At 37.6% G+C, this 17,619-nt stretch overlaps 1 long non-coding RNA gene across 3 annotated transcripts in view; it reads left to right on the top strand.

Moving 5' to 3' along the window:
• The window catches only part of LOC133047993 (uncharacterized), a 138,639-nt gene that overhangs the window by 15,093 nt on the left and 105,927 nt on the right, over window positions 1-17,619 (top strand). The window contains exon 2 of one of the 3 annotated variants that reach the window (XR_009690935.1): window positions 16,307-16,403. The exons of the other annotated variants lie outside the window; for them this stretch is intronic. This is a non-coding gene — a long non-coding RNA (uncharacterized LOC133047993). The remainder of the gene's footprint in view (window positions 1-16,306; window positions 16,404-17,619) is intronic. 3 annotated transcript variants of the gene reach the window in all.

Genomic DNA, 17,619 nt, shown 5'->3' with positions numbered 1-17,619 from the left:
TTATTACAAATATAATGATGTACAAAATTCATTAAGTGGTTCTTATTTGAAGTTCAAATTCTACTAGGTGCAAGATTTTCACAAAGCAAAGCTGAGACACCATTTGAGGCCTTGGGCTCCATTCAAGGTACATGCATCTGATTTCCTTGGCAATTTTTGGCAGTTATTTGCATGCCCTTAACCTAATCTTGTGGGTGTTCCCCCATCTGTAAAAAATTAGGTTAATAATACATGTTTATTTTTAAAGTGCTTTGGTATGCTAGGAGTAAAAATGTCACAAGTGCAAATATTGTATTTATTAATTGCTGAGGATGTCATCAGTGCACCTTTGTTATTTAAAAATCCTGCTTGCAGCTGAGAAAACATTATGCCTAACCCAAGCAGTTTTCAGTGGTGGTTGATGTAGAACTCACAGGGAAGGCAGTTGCTGGAGTAGACGTTTATTAAGAGAAGAGTGTGAAAGAAAAAAAAAAAAAACAAAACCAAAAACCTGCAGGTATGTAAAAGGTAATAGAGAAATATAACCACATATATGTATATGTTTCAATTAATTATCAAATTATTCTAATTTTATGACTATTTTTAACAAAAATATTATAGTGAGTAGATAGATTTATGGTTTTAAAGCTTAAATATATCAATAAATCTAGTTGTATTTTCTATATTTTCATTTAATATTGTTATATTAACTTGGAGAAGAATGGTAGGAAAATATTCTAGCAGGTAACATGAAAATGTTAACATCAAAATGTCCAAGCCCAGGAGAGAGCAAGATGGTGGAGGAGTAGGTGGACGTGGAGTACATTTCTCTCCACAGATCCATCAGGAACACACCTTCAGACACAGCAGTGCATGCGGAACACCAGCTGAGAGCGGACAGGAGGACCTGACCATGGAAAATAATATATAGAACCACACAAAACTCGCTAGGAGGAAGGAACTAGGGGGAAAAACAGGATTGCTAATGGGACTGGACCTGCCCTCTGTGGGTGGGGGAACTGAAGCAGGGGTCCGATCCCCACATTGGGGCAATTGTCTGAGTCAGAGGAGAAACATTTAAGGATGGGAGTGAAACAGCTGATCTGGGGCAGCCTAAATGGAATGAGAATCAGACAGTCCTTGCCGCAGCCGTACATACCCCGGACAGGGACGCAGGTCCCCTGAAAGATGCAGCAGCTGGAAGCTGGAATTTAGGGATTGTGGAGCAACCCCAGGGCGAGGGCTGCTGTTGACTGTGGAGAGACGGATTGAGGGGATGTGAGGGAGGAGACTGTGGTGGGAAATGCCTGTGGAGGAAAGCCGGGCAGTCATGGAAGCAAGGAAATACTGCTGAGTCACGCATGGGGTTGGAGCCATCACCATAGCCTCTCTCTCCCCACAGGCCAGGATTGGCAGCTGAACAATAGAGAGGCTGGCCCATTAAACCCCTGACGCACAGAACTACAGAGTAGGACCCCACCCAGGGGGCCCCTTTAAGTGCCTGACGTGCTGATCTACAGAGCAGGACCCCAGTCGGGGGCCCCTCTATGTGCCTGATCTGTCAAACAACAGAGAAGGACCCCAGGCAAGGGAGCCTTCTAAGTGTCTGCATGGGCAGCGCTATGGAGAAAGATTGGTCCAACAGGGCTTCTGATTGCAAGCTGCAAGAGGCTGAAAAAAAGGCTCAGTTAGGCCCACAACTCCTGGGGCGGAGGTGGACCGTGTCCCTGCACACTTCGTGCTGCCAGGGTCCCCACAAGCCAAGCAGCTGAGCCACATTCACGCTCAGCTCTCACGGGGGCAGAAGTGCCACAGGCAGAGAGAAACCTGGCTTCTATGCACACAGGGTCGCTTGGTTGTGCCCAACTCTTCATGACCCTGGACAGTGTGGCCTGCCAGAGTTCTCTGTCAGGGGGCGGGGGGCAGCTCTCCAGGCAAGAACACTGGAGCGTATTGGCCAATCCTGGTTGCCACACCCTTTTAGAGACTATATTTCCTGCCGCCCTCGCCGCCAACCCCCCTGAGTACCTGGGGCTGCCAGAACCCCTGCGACCCAAGCAGCTGCCCCACCTCCACGCCTGGCCCTCACGGGGCAAACCCAAGTCCTCCAGGGCAGCCTAGGAGCAAACCCCAGTGGACGACCCACATGCAGAGGTGGAAATAAAACCACAAGTGAAACCCAGGGGCAGTGTGGCTAATGAAGGAGACCCAAAACCTTCCCACCAGCTGTACAAGCTGCAGATTGAATCCGCTCGATCAACTAGACAGTCTCTGTGTCTATGAAATATATACAAGGTCGCTGAGAGCTCCCACAAAGGAAAACGCACTAGCTCTGATAGCTGTGGACGTTGGAGGCAAGAACGCACAGGAGCAGGACCAGATTAGACTCTGAGCTGCCCCCACAGCAGATCCAGAGACCAGCACAACGTTGGAGGGCGTCCTAGGGAGGCGAGGTGGACTGTGACTCCCAGAGAGGGAAAGGACTCTGACAGCAAGCAATGACTCAAGAAAAGCATTTATTAATCTTGTTTTGTCTTGTTCTGTAGATTCTTTTGGACTTTTTCTTCTTTTTTTTTTTCCTCCCCCTCCACACCCCATTGTAGTTTTTTATTTTATTTACACTATGAAATCTAATTAAGTTTTGGAGCTTTTTTTTTTTTTTTTTAACAGCAACACTGAAATACAAAGGATCATAAGAGACGACTACCAGCAGCTCTATGCCAATAAAATGGACAACTTGGATGAAATGGACAAATTCTTAGAAAAGTATAACTTTCCAAAACTGAACCAGGAAGAAATAGAAGATCTTAACAGACCCATCACAAGCAAGGAAATAGAAACTGTAATCAAAAATCTTCCAGCAAACAAAAGCCCAGGACCAGATGGCTTCACAGCTGAATTCTACCAAAAATTTAGAGAAGAGCTAACACCTATCTTACTCAAACTCTTCCAGAAAATTGCAGATGAAGGTAAGCTTCCAAACTCATTCTATGAGGCCACCATCACCCTAATTCCAAAACCAGACAAAGATGCCACAAAAAAAGAAAACTACAGGCCAATATCACTGATGAACATAGATGCAAAAATCCTTAACAAAATTCTAGCAAACAGAATCCAACAACATATTAAAAAAATCATACACCATGACCAAGTGGGCTTTATCCCAGGAATGCAAGGATTCTTTAATATCTGCAAATCAATCAATGTAATACACCACATTAACAAACTGAAAGATAAAAACCATATGATTATCTCAATAGATGCAGAGAAAGCCTTTGACAAAATTCAACACTCATTTATGATTAAAACTCTCCAAAAAGCAGGAATAGGAGGAACATACCTCAACATAATAAAAGCTATATATGACAAACCCACAGCAAGCATCACCCTCAATGGTGAGAAATTGAAAGCATTTCCCCTGAAATCAGGAACAAGACAAGGGTGCCTACTCTCACCACTACTATTCAACATAGTGTTGGAAGTTCTGGCTACAGCAATCAGAGCAGAAAAAGAAGTAAAAGGAATCCAGATAGGAAAAGAAGTGAAACTCTCGCTGTTTGCAGATGACATGATCCTCTACATAGAAAACCCTAAAGACTCTACCAGAAAATTACTAGAGCTAATCAACGAATATAGTAAAGTTGCAGGATATAAAATTAACACACAGAAATCCCTTGCATTCCTATATACTAACAATGAAAAAACAGAAAGAGAAATTAAGGAAACAATACCATTCACCATTGCAACAAAAAGAATAAAATACTTAGGAGTATATCGGCCACATTTTTTATTGTTATAAACTTCTGCCTCAATGTTGGGCTTTTGCAGTTCTGTGGATTTTTTCTTCTGTTTTCTTTTTTCTTTTTTTTTAATTTTAATTTTTAAATCTATTATTATATTTTCTACATTTATTCCTTTGTTTGCTTTTTCTACTGTTATTTTCCCCTTGCAGTTAATCTTTAGTGCATATAAATCTTATCTATCTCATTTAACTTTGCATAACTATTCTTGCTTTCTTTTCTTTTTTCCTTTCTTCTCAACATATTTGTTAGTTTTATTTTCACTGCTTTATTCCCCACTTGGCACCTTGCTTTAGTTTTGTTGTCCAGTTTGTGTTTTAGTTAGTTTTTTCTTAACTGGTAAACATAACTTTTGATTTCCTTTGTTCACTGGGTCAATCTACTGTACTTTATTTTTGTTGGACTGTTTTGAGTTTGCTTATGGGTGTATATATGTATGTGTATATTCCATTATTTTGATTATTATTTGCCTGATTTTGTAACTGCCATTTGTCTGGGGATCTTCTTTGGTTCTCATGTTGGGGTATTTGTTTTAATCTCATTTAATGACATAACACACCACTTTTGGAATATTCACTGGTCAGGACCAGGGATCAATTCCTGAGCATTTGGAGTGGGAGCATTGACTCCAAGACCCTAGACTACCAGAGATCTAACCCAAGGGAGTATAAAATAGTGAAAACTCACACAAAGGAAACCACTTGAATACAAGACTCAGCATCACCCAGTAGCATTCTGTGCAGGACACCTCATCTAAACAACAAGCAAAATACAAACCAAATCATCAGCAAATAGGATTACCACCTCACTCAGCCTTGCCCATCAGAGTAAAAACAAACAAACACAGCAACAACAAGAAAACCTCAGCAAAATTATCACCCTATACAAAGCTTACACAAACCACAGGACCACCTTAGGATGGCAGAAATCAAAACAAAGAAAAAATTCAACCTTGAAGCTTGAGAAAATGACCTCAAACACAATAAGTTTAAAAAAAAAAAAAAAAAATGAAAAAGCAGAGAAACATGACACAAATGAAGGAAAAAACTAGAAACACTAGAAATAAAACTCCAAATAAATGAAGAGGAAATAGACAAACTACCTGAAAAAAAATTCAGAATAATGATCAGTTCAGTTCAGTTCAGTCACTCAGTCATGTTTGAGTCTTTGTGACCCGGTGAATCCCAGCATACCAGGCCTCCCAGTCCATCACCAACTCCCAGAGTTTACTCAAACTCATGTCCATCGAGTTGGTGATGCCATCCAGCCATCTCATCCTCTGTCATCACCTTCTCCTCCTGCCCCCAATCTCTCCCAGCATCAGGGTCTTTTCCAATGGGTCAGCTCTTCGCATGAGGTGGCCAAAGTATTGGAGTTTCAGCTTCAGCATCAGTCCTTCCAATGAACACCCAGGACTGATCTCCTTTAGGATGGACTGGTTAGATCTCCTTGCAGTCCAAGGGACTCTCAAGAGTCTTCTTCACACCACAGTTCAAAACCATCAATTTTTTGGTGCTCAGCTTTCTTCACAGTCCAACTCTCACATCCATACATGACCACAGGAAAAACAATAGCCTTGACCAGACGGACCTTTGTTGGCAAAGTAATGTCTCTGCTTTTTAATATGCTATCTAGGCTGGTCATAACTTTCCTTCCAAGGAGTAAGTGTCTTTTAATTTCATGGCTGCAATCAAAATCTGCAGTGATTTTGGAGCCCCCAAAAAATAAAGTCTAACACTGTTTTCTGTTTCCCCATATATTTGCCATGAAGTAATGGGACCAGATGCCATGATCTTAGTTTTCTGAATGTTGAGCTTTAGGCCAACTTTTTCACTTTCCTCTTTCACTTTCATCAAGAGGCTTTTTAGTTCCTCTTGACTTTCTGCCATAAGGGTGGTGTCATCTGCATATCTGAGGTTATTGATATTTCTCCCGGCAATCTTGATTCCAGCTTGTGCTTCCTCCAGCCCAGTGTTTCTCATGATGTACTCTGCATGTAAGTTAAATAAGCAGGGTGACATATACAGCCTCGACGTACTCCTTTTCCTATTTGGAACCAGTCTGTTGTTCCATGTCCAGTTCTAACTGTTGCTTCCTGACCTGCATATAGGTTTCTCAAGAGGCAGGTCAGGTGGTCTGATATTCCAATGTCTTTCAGAATTTTCCACAGTTGTTGTTATCCACACAAAGGCTTTGGCATAGTTAATAAAGCAGAAATAGATGTTTTTCTGACACTCTCTTGCTTTTTCGATGATCCAACGGATGTTGGCAATTTAATCTCTGATTCTTCTGCCTTTTCTAAAACCAGCTTAAACATCGGGAAGTTCTTGGTTCACGTATTGCTAAAGCCTGGCTTGGAGAATTTTGAGCATTACTTTACTAGCGTGTGAGATGAGTGCAATTGTGTGGCAGTGTGAGCATTATTTGGCATTGCCTTTCTTTGGGATTGGAATGAAAACTGACCTTTTTCAGTCCTGTGACCACTGCTGAGTTTTCCAAATTTGCTGGCATATTGAGTGCAGCACTTTCACAGCATCATCTTTCAGGATTTGAAATAGCTCAACTGGAGTTCCATCATCTCAACTAACTTTGTTCATAGTGATGCCTCCTAAGGCCCACTTGACTTCACATTCCAGGATGCCTGGCTCTGGGTGAGTGATCACACCATCGTGATTATCTGGGCCATGAACATCTTTTTTATACAATTCTTCTGTGTGCTCTTGACACCTCTTCTTAATATCTTCCGCTTCTGTTAGGTCCCTACCATTTCTGTCCTTTATTGAGCCCATCTTTGCATGAAATGTTCCCTTGGTATCTCTAATTTTCTTGAAGAGATCTTTAGTCATTCCCATTCTATTGTTTTCCTTTATTTCTTTGCATTGATTGCTGAGAAAGGCTTTCTTGTCTCTCCTTGCTATTCTTTGGAACTCTGCATTCAAATGGGTATATCTTTCCTTTTCTCTTTTGCTTTTTGCTTCCCTTCTTTTCACAGCTATTTCTAACGCCTCCTCTAAGAAATGGACAGTTTCTTAGAAAAGTTCAATCTTCTAAGATTGAACCAGGAAGAAATAGAAACTATGAACAACCCAATTACAAGCACAGAAGTTGAAGCTGTGATAAAAAAAAAAAAAAAAAAAAAAAATTCTCCCCAAAATACAAATGCTCAGAACCAGATGACTTCACAGGAAAATTCTGTCAAACATTTAGAGAAGAGCTAATGCCTAGTCTTCTAAAACTCTTTCAAAAAATTGCAGCAGAAGCAACACTTTCAAACAAATTCTATGAGGCCACCATCACCCTGATACCAAAACCAGAGAAAAATATCACAGAAATAGAAAACTACAAGCCAAAATCACAGTTGAACATAGATGCCAAAATCCTCAACAAAATTTTAGCAGACAGAACTCAGCAACACATCACAAAATTCATATATCATAATCAAGTTGGGTTTATTCCAGGGATGCAAGGATCCTTCAATATACACAAATCAATCAGTGTGATGCACCATATTAACAAATTGAAAGACAAAAACCATACGATCATTTCAATAAATGCAGAAAAAGCCTTTGACAAAATTCAGCACCCATTTATGGGCATAGACAGAACCTATGTCAACATAGTAAATACCATATATGATAATCTTACAGCAATTATTCTCAATGATGAAAAACTGAAAGTATTCCCCCTAAGATCAGGAACAAGACAAGGGTGTCCACTTTCACCACTATTATTCAATATAGCTCTGGAAGTCCTAGATACAGCAATCAGAGAAGAAAATGAAATAAAAGGAATCCGTATCAGAAAAAAGGAAGTAAAGCTCTCACTGTTTGCAGATGACATGTTACTGCACATAGAAAACCCTAAAGATAGTATCAGAAAATTACTAGAGCTAATCAGTGAATTTTACAAAGTTGCAGGATACAAAATCAATACACAGAATTCACTTGCTTTTCTACATACCAACAATGAAAAATCAGAAATTGAATTTAAAGAATCAATCTCTTTTACCATTACAACAAAAAGAATTAAATATCTAGGGATAAACTTACGGAAGGAGACAAAAGAACTGTATACAGAAAATTATAAGACATTAATGAAAGAAATCAAAGGTGACATAAACAGATGAAGAGATATTCCACGTTCCTAGGTAGGAAGAATCAATATTGTGAAAATGACTATCCTACCAAATGCAATCTACAGATTCAATATGATCCTTATCAAGTTACCAATGGCATTTTTCCATAGAATAAGAACAAAAAAATTCACAATTCATACGGAAACATGAGAAACCCCGAATAGCCAAAGCAGTCTTGAGAAAGAAAAATGAAGCTGGAGGAATCAACCTTCCTGAATTCAGATTATACTACAAAGCAATAGTCATCAAGACAGTATGGTACTGGCACAGAAATAGAAATATAGAGCAATGGAACAAGATAGAAAGCTCAGAAGTAAACCGACACACCTATGGGTAACTTATATTTGACAAAGGAGGCAAGAATATACAATGGGGCAAAGACAGCCTCTTCAATAACTGGTGCTAAGAAACTGGACAGCTACATGTAAAAGGACGAAATTAGAACACTTCTTAACACTGTACACAAAGATAAACTCAAAATGGGTTGAAGACCTAAATGTCAGACCAGAAACTCTAAAACTCTTAGAGGAAAACATAGGTAGAACACTTGATGACATAAATCAGAGCAAGATCCTCTATGACTCACCTCCTAGAATAACATAAATAAAAACAAAAGCAAACAAGTGGGGCCTAATTAAACTTAAAAGCTTTTGCACAGCAAAGGAAACTATAAGCAAGGTGAAAAGACAACCCTCAGAATGGGAGAAAATAATAGAAAATGAAACAACTGACAGTATTAATTTCCAAAATATACAAGCAGCTCACACAACTCAATACGAGAAAAACACACAACCCAATCAAAAAGTGGGAAAAAGACCTAAACCGACATTTCTCCAAAGAAGACATACAGATAGCTAACAAACACATGAAAAGATGCATAACATCTCTCATTATTAGAGAAATGCAAATCAAAATACAGTGAAATACCACTTCACATCAGTCAGAATTGCCATCTTCAAAAAGTCTACAAACAATAAATGCTGGAGAGGGTATGGAGAAAAGGAAATGAATGCTCTTTGCACTGTTAGTGGGAATCTAAATTAATACAGCAACTATGGAAGATGGTATGGAGATTCCTTAAAAGGCTGGGAATAAAACCACCATATTACCCAGTAATCCCACTCCTAGGCATAAACCCTGAGGAAACCAAAATTGAAAACTACATGTGTATCCCATTGTTAATTGCAGCACTATTTACAATAGCTAGAAGATGGAAACAACTTAGATGTCTGTCAACAGATGAATGGATAAAGAAGTTGTGGTACATATACATAATGGAATCTCATTCAGCCATAAAATGCAACACCTTGAGTCAGCTCTAATGAGGTGGATGAAACTAGAACCTTTGATACAGAGCAAAATATGCCAGAAAAAGAAAGATAAATATGGTATTCTAATGTATATATGTGGAATCTAGAAAAATGGTACTGAAGAATTTATTTACAGGGCAGCAGTGGAGAAACTCTTATGGCAGAAAGTGAAGAACTAAAGAGCCTCTTGATGAAAGTGAAAGAAGAGAGTGAAACAATTGGCTTAAAGTTGAACATTCAGAAAACAGAGATCATGACATCTGGCCCCATCACTTCATGGCAAATATATGGGGAAACAGTGGAAACAGTGGCTGACTTTATTTTTTTGCGCTCCAAAATCAATGCAGATGGTGACTGAAGCCATGAAATTAAAAGACGCTTACTCCTTGAAAGGAAAGTTATGACCAACCTAGATAGCATATTAAAAAGCAGAGAAATTACTTTGCCAACAAAGGTCCATCTAATCAAAGCTATGTTTTTTCCAGTGGTCATGTATGGATGTGAGAGTTGAACTATAAAGAAATCTTACTGCCAAAGAATTGATGCTTTTGAACTGTGGTGTGAAGAAGACTCTTGAGAGTCCCTTGGACTGCAAGGAGTTCCAACCAGTCCATCCTAATGGAGATCAGTCCTGGGTATTCATTGGAAGGACTGATGCTGAAGCTGAAACTCCAATACTTTGGCCACCTCATGCGAAGATTCATTGGAAAAGACCCTGATACTGGGAAAGAATGAAGGCAGGAGGAGAAGGGGATGACAGAGGATGAGATAGTTGGATGGCATCACCAACTCAATGGACATGAGTTTTGGTAAACTCTGGGAGCTGGTAATGGATAGGGAGGCCTAGTGTGCTGTAGTCCATGGAACTGCAAAGAGTCGGACACGACTGAGAGACTGAACTTAACTGGACTGAATGGAGAAATAGACAGAGGGAATAGACTTATGAATATGGGGAGAGGGGAGGAGAGGGTGAGATGTATGGAAAGAGTAAATGGAAACTTACATTACCTTATGTAAAATAGATAGCCAATGGGAATTTGCTGTATGGTTAAGGAAACTCAAGCATGGGCTCTGTATCAACCTACAGGGGTGGGATGGGTAGGGAGATAGGAGGGGAGTTCAAAAGGGAGCAAATATATGTATACCAATGGCTGATTCATGTTGAGGTTTGACAGAAAACAACAAAATTGTGTAAAGCAATTCTTCTTCAATAAAACAATAAATTAATTTTTAGCAAAAGTCTAAACCCTACGGCATATATGCTAATGAAGATGGATACTGAATTTAAAAATTTCCAATCTTTCAAACAAAGAAGTGTAGCATATGTTTATATATTGATATTAAAATGACCATACTACTCAAAGTAATCTAAAGATTTAGTGTAATCCCTAGGACAATATCCAGGACATTTTTCACAGAGCTAGAACAAATAATCCTAAAATTTATATGGAACTACAAATGATTCAGAAATTCCAAAGCATTCCTGAGGAAAAAGAAAAAGGCTGGAAGTACAATACTCCCAGGTATACATATATACCAAACAATCCTGTATCTATGGTTAAAGAAGGAAAAGACTGTGGGACTTTTTCTTTTGTTTTGTTACTATCAAATCTCACCTTCACCACCTTCCCCTAGGCCCATCAAATTCTGTCCCTTCCACAGAGTTTGCTTTTATGTACAATGTATTACTGCATTTTTGTTTCTCAATAAGATAGACATATTAAAATGTAAAATAAATTAAGAAATAAAAAGCAAGTATGAGAAATCCTGATCTTTGTAAAACTGCCTCTTCTAATTGATCCCTTCAAGGTCAATAACATTTGTTTAGTTTGGCACCGGAAGGATTAAAAGTATGTGTTTTTCTTCACCTACATATTTTTATTTTGCTGATCTTCTCTGTCCATGTGTTATCTTATTTAGTACATCCAAATTTACCTCTGTGTGTGTGTGTGTGTGTGTGTGTGTGTGTGTGCGCGCGCGCACATTAGTTATTCTGTCATGTCCGACTATTTGCAATCCCATGGATTGTAGCCCACCAAGAATTTTCCAGGCAAGAACACTGAAGTGGTTGCCATTTCCTTCTCCATGAAATTCACCTATAGTCACAAACACTTATTGTCAATCTTTCAAAGATGGTGTATGTGTTGTTGCTTATAGAGATGTGTGAGTAAACAGAAGATAAGACCCTGCTGTCAGGGAAAGAGAAGGTCACTCACGCCCTTCCTTGGCTACCTGTTTCCTGCTCTTCACCATCTAGCTGAATTAAAACTCCTCTATGCAATTTCTTTTTGTGGAAACAAAGTAAGGATTTACATTCAGGGAGGATAAAATTAGTAAAACATTCCTTATTTACAAAAGGTGAGACAGAGGAAAAGAGAGGCCTCAAAGGGGTGGATTTACAATGTCCAGCTTGTTTTTCACTTTTCTCCTGTTGTTGCTTTCAGAAAACTACTTCATCTCTCATTTTTCCTCCCTGTTTATTCATTTTCCCTTTTATTTTCCTTCTCTGCTTTCTTCACTCTCTAGATTGTGGAATTTTACTTCTGGCCACTTAACTGATCAGAAAAAGAGCCATCTAAAGACTGTGTCAGCTAATAAGCCACAGTGAAACCAGGACAAACTGAAGTGACTATACAGGTTATTCAGGCAGATTAAAAACAAGTCAATATGCAATGGAAGTGACACACACACTGTTTTACATTAGCCAAATTAAATACTGCTAACTACATGCTTTGCCTAGGTTTTATAGGCCTTAGATAATAGATATTATCTAGATATATATTTTTAACCTCATTTGGGGGTTGGGTTAATAATATGCTTTTATTAGTGTCACTCTTTTCTCTTATTTCATTTATTCCTTTTCATTCACATACTCCACTCCCCTCTCTACTCATCTCCACTCTGCTACAATCTTTCTGTACTATCTTTTTTATTCTTGTTTGTTTCGACATGTTCTTATAATGGTGTACCACTGTATTATGTTATTAAACTTACATTATGTTTGGTTCACTGAGCATTATGATAACACTTTATTGACCAGGGAATTTTTGCAGAAGCTAATGCCTGTGGCCTACAATTTGCTATGGAAGTGAATATTGAAATGTGTCCAGTCAATAAGTTGATCCATTTGTGGATGCTCCTAAAAGTGGCATCCTTTAAAGTAGAGTGAGTTTTGCTTTGGGAGGCAGTTAAACTACTTGGGGATTAGTTTAATACTTTAAAATTTTCTTAGGGTAGGCTAGTCTAACCTTTACCTTGACTAGTTAAGCCTTACTACAAGGTGAGACCCTGCTAATATCTCTACTGCCTATCATAGTTGTTCAGTTAATTCTCCCTGGTTTGGCTAGTTGGATCTTGAATATCTTCTCTGTTTCAATTTAAATAACTTTTTATCTTAAATTACTCAAGTTATTTTTCCACTGAATTTGTTCTTTGATAGGTCTTATGAATACTTATCCTATGCTTTATACTCCTAGGTATGTACTCAGACTCAAGACTACTCCTACTTAGATGTATGAAGTCCTTTTGGAGGATGAGTAGCTTCCTTCTCTCCAATAATCTTAACAGATTCCAGGTGCTAAACTCCCTAAATAATTATGTCTCTTTGGCACTGCTTATTTTCCAATATATGAGAAATGGTTTTATAAATTTTTCTCAGTTATCTGTTATTAGAAGATAATTTCAGTACTATTTCTTCCATTCTGGCCACAATTGAGAAGTAAAAAGTTTGAAATCTACATCTTTTCTGCTTAGTATCACATGATTATCAAAGCATGAACTTTTCAATGCAAAAGAAAAAGCTTCAAATTATAAATGTAAAATGCTTGATAGATGCTGAAAAATGCAAAGTATAAATTACAGGCAGATTAATTCATCTAGGACCAATTATATAATATGAACTAAATAAATTTATATCAGTTCATATCCTAAGTGACAAGGTTGCCTTGGAAGAAACCAAAATACTAGATTACCAGTAGATTAATCAAAAACTACTCTTCCCTGGAGAAGGAAATGGCAACCCACTCAAGTATTCTTGCCTGGAGAATTCCATGGCCAGAGGAGCCTGGAAAACTACAGTCCATGGGGTTGCAAAGAGTTGGGCATTATTGAGCAACTATCACTCACATTCACTCTTATTAGTGCCCTTCCTAAATACCATGGGGAATGCAACAGTTTCTAGAGAAGCACTTTGAGCTCTCAAAGCTTTGTTCTCTAATTGGTATTCCTCAGCCGCTTGTCTACCAGTACTCCTATCGTTCTATGGTGTATCTTCTGAGAATTAATAGTGAGCAATGTTTTGAAGCAAGGTTTCACACTACTGTGATTAATGTAGTTTATGCCAGCATATGCTCTAGATTTGGAGGATGGTGATACATTTGATAGGAGATAGCATTTGGATTAGCCATTGTTATGTGCATTTTGATACATTTTTACCTTCTCAATACAAGGCGATTTCATGCTTCAGTGAATTCTTCACGGGTTTTAAAAATCATGTGTATGTGTACATATAAATATTTTACTAGAAAGCAGATATCTTTAAGGAATTAAAAGTGTATAACATGGCCCTATAACTCTCTTCATTAGTAAGGAGGCTGGATAAATGGTACTTGGTGTTAATATATTTCACCTTCCATTGGAAGATTAACATTATTTACCGAGAAGGAACTAGGGGAATAGGGGGCAGAGAGTTGCACTGCTGAAGAGCCAACAAACCACTGAAAATATTTTCTACATGCGAGAAGGAAGCATATGTATTGAAAGCAAAGAGAAGAACAAGTGAAGGTGCATGATAAAGCTTTTTTTTTTTTTTTTTTTAGTGGTGAAAACTTAATGATTCATTACTGTTTCTGGAGTTTAACTTCTAATGGGCAAACTGGAGATTTTAGGTACAATGATCCAATTTAATTTCTCAAAGCCTAGCTGCCATAGCCATAGTATAGGATCTCTTTCTATTAGACTGCTACTCCATTGAAAGGTTGCTGCTACCTAGAGACTTCTTTTTAAGAATAAATTACGGTTACTTTTAAGCTGTTGCTTTGAAGGAACTGAAGAACCTAATATAGCCCCTCGCCAGGTATCACTCCGAGGCCTCAAGTGTTATTTTTCTGGGAAACTTTGTGCATGGTATAGGAGTTTAAGAGTAGCATTGTCTTCTTGCCTTAGTTCCTAGAAATTCTGCACTGGGAACCTCAGGAAATTAACTGTGTTAGGAGGAATTCAAACACATGGCCTGTCCTATTTTCATTTAATTATTTTGGACAATTGAAATCTTTCCAGAAGCTGGTTTCTCTGACTGTGTCTTTATAGCCACTGCTTCTTACTAAGTCACCTTTCCAGTAAGGGTTTCTCAAAAAACAACTTAGCTCCTTGATTTTTGAGGCAGCAATCTTTTTCTATTTAGATTTCAGTTCTGTCTTTGAATCCTGACTGGATGTCTCTCTGTTCTCACATTCTCTTCGCTTTTATTCTTTGATCCACTTGCCACTTTTATCACTTGACCTCCTCATGGTTGCCTATAAAAGCAGGGGGAGTTAAGTAGTTGGTGACCAACAATTCCTGCCTTCTGTATCACATTTTATTAAATTCTGGTTTTGCTGGGAGCATACTTAAATCACAACCAAAACATTTTGAGTTGGGATAAGAATGGGTTGGTTTATCAAGTAGGACAGTAAACCTTTTCTTTAGGAAGAAATACTCAGACAGTAAGGGAGAAAATGAATGGGAACATCACTTTACACGACTCAAGACAACATGACTGTATCAATAAATGAGGCTAAAGTTTCTCCTGGACCCCAAAATTCAAATCATATTTATAAATATATGATTCAACTACTGTATGGTTTAAATGGACTTATTGGGCTAGCCTGGGGAAAATATCATTTTTACTATTTTCTACAGAGAAACTATTTTCCAATTTATGTGTCAGACAACTCAATGAACATTTAAAAAATAACAAGTTTTTATGTTGGAACTATCTGTGCAGCAGTTTCTTTACAGTTTTATATAAAGTGTTTTTATATTAAAATTGAGTTAATGTATAAAAACACAACTTTATGCCATAATAAATTTACTAGTACTTAGTAAACAAACAAACAAACACTAGTCTTTATGAAAGGAATTGCTGAAATGTTACTGTAATCCCAGAAAAGGGTGAGCATTGGCAAATGTATATGTTATTATTACATTAATTAATAAGATATCCATAAGTTATTTATTACCAACTTACATAAAGCAAAAATTTACTAGTAGCTCTTGTTCTTAGAAACTCAGTCCACATCTGGAAGAGAAGGAAAGAAATTGATGCTAGGAGAGAAAAAAGGAGGCGTAACAAAATTTTTATGAGCCAAAGCATAATGGTAAAGAATAAACGATTGAGAAGATCATCGCAGGAGTTTGTCAGAGTTAAGTCAGAGTTGTGTTGTAGGATGTCACAAAAGATAAAGATAAAAAAGAAAGATATAGAATGCACTATGACAATGAAATTTAGAGTGAAATTTACATTCAGAGTTTAAGTTTTTTCTTTTTTTTCCAGTATATACAGGGCAAACAAATTTCAAGAAAATATATTTTGTAAAGACTCAATATCTTCATCTATAAAAAATCTCTGCATAAAACATTGCAAGGTTATTTTTTTTTTCTCAGCAAATGAAGTAATGTTAGTTCAAACTCTTGGATGTTGAATATCTTTGAGAAAGTAAATGTATTTGGAATTTTTAAAATTTGGAATAATCTAGCAGTTTGAAAAGGCCCTAATGCTGGGAGGGATTGGGGACAGGAGGAGAAGGGACGACAGAGGATGAGATGGCTGGATGGCATCACCGACTGGATGGACATGGGTTTGAGTAAACTCTGGGCATTGGTGATGGACAGGGAGGCTTGGCGTGCTGCGATTCATGGGGTCGCAAAGAGTCGGACATGACTGAGCGACTGAACTGACAGAACTGACTGAGCAGTTTGAAAATTATATATTTTGATAAAGAAAGGCAGTAATAATACAATGAAATCTCTTGAAAGACTCCCCCTATTAGACAAGAAGCTATGGCTGTTTGTTTATTTTTATTTATCTTTGTGATGCCACGCAGCATGAGGGACCTTCGCTTCCCCAACCACAGATGAAACACAAGCTCCCTGCTGTAGTAGCTGAGAGTCTTAACCACTGAATCTCCAGGGAAGTCCCAGGTATGACTGTCTATTTTTAAAGACAAAAATAGTCAGGAAGTGTTTTCAATGGTTTAGATACTGAGCTTAGGAGATGATGGAGAGAGTGATTGTTCTACTGTGATTTTAAGTGGATTCAAGGAAGTTTGATGGATCAGTAGATTATATTTAACTGTAAATATACTGAAATTGATTATGACTTCCCAATTGGTCAAGTATGAGTCAAATTATCAAAATTAAAAATAATAAAGGTTAAATAGAATTATGATGTTTTCTTATTCCTTTCTTGTTTTCCTAAATCTTAGAAAAAGTTAGTTCTCGTAAACAATACATTTAAAACTATTAAAGACAACTGTTCTGTTAATTTTTTTGAAAGAATAAGGGATGGATGAAAATAAAAACTGCATCATTTGAAGAGTGTTAAATAAGACAGAGCTTGCTATCAAGGAGCTTAGACTTTAAAATCTTTACAAAAAGTACAGACCTCATATCAACTATTTTTAAAAATCAATTTTCTGTGATTTACTTCTGTGTTGTTGTTTTTTCTGACTTTAAAATTCCTTGATTTTTATCACCTATTTTCTTTGAATAATCACTTTTAGCTCAAATTATCATCGAGCTCAATCTAATTTAAAGCTACATGCCATGTTTTGGCAGAGTCAGAGATGACTGAGCACTAAACACAGCACAGCACGTGTAAGGAAGTGGCCGTAAGACTAACTCTAAACAAGTAGAAAGATGTTCTGTTCCTATTTATACCTGTTTTTTTCTTCTTTAAAATTAACCTTAGTATTTATCATTGCTACCTTATGTATTTTTATTGTTCCTACCCCCAAGTCATTTTGCCCAAACTGAATACATAACCAAGCTTGCAAAAATCAAGCATATACTAATAAATTTTAGCCAGTTTGTGGGTGCTTAAATTTCTCTTCTAAATATGGCCTGACACCTGCAGAATGATCCTTTATACACCTATAAACCAAAGAGAGAAATGAACAAATAATATAGAAAGGATATTTACAGAAGATGTCATCCAATAAGTGATGATGCTCAGAAAGAAACAGATGTCAAAATCATCAGCAATCACAGAAATGCAAATTACATGGATAAGATATCATTACACATCTATAAGAATGACAAAAATTACAGAGTCAGATGATAAAAATATAATTTTGGGGGGAGAATAAATCGCTAGCATTGCTAGGAGATGGTTATTGAGGAAGTCTTTCCAGAGACC

The sequence above is a fragment of the Dama dama genome, chromosome 28 (assembly GCF_033118175.1).
Source record: "Dama dama isolate Ldn47 chromosome 28, ASM3311817v1, whole genome shotgun sequence".
Taxonomy (NCBI): domain Eukaryota; kingdom Metazoa; phylum Chordata; class Mammalia; order Artiodactyla; family Cervidae; genus Dama; species Dama dama.
Note: the sequence above shows the minus strand (reverse complement) of the source record. Positions and strands in the feature narration are given on the sequence as shown.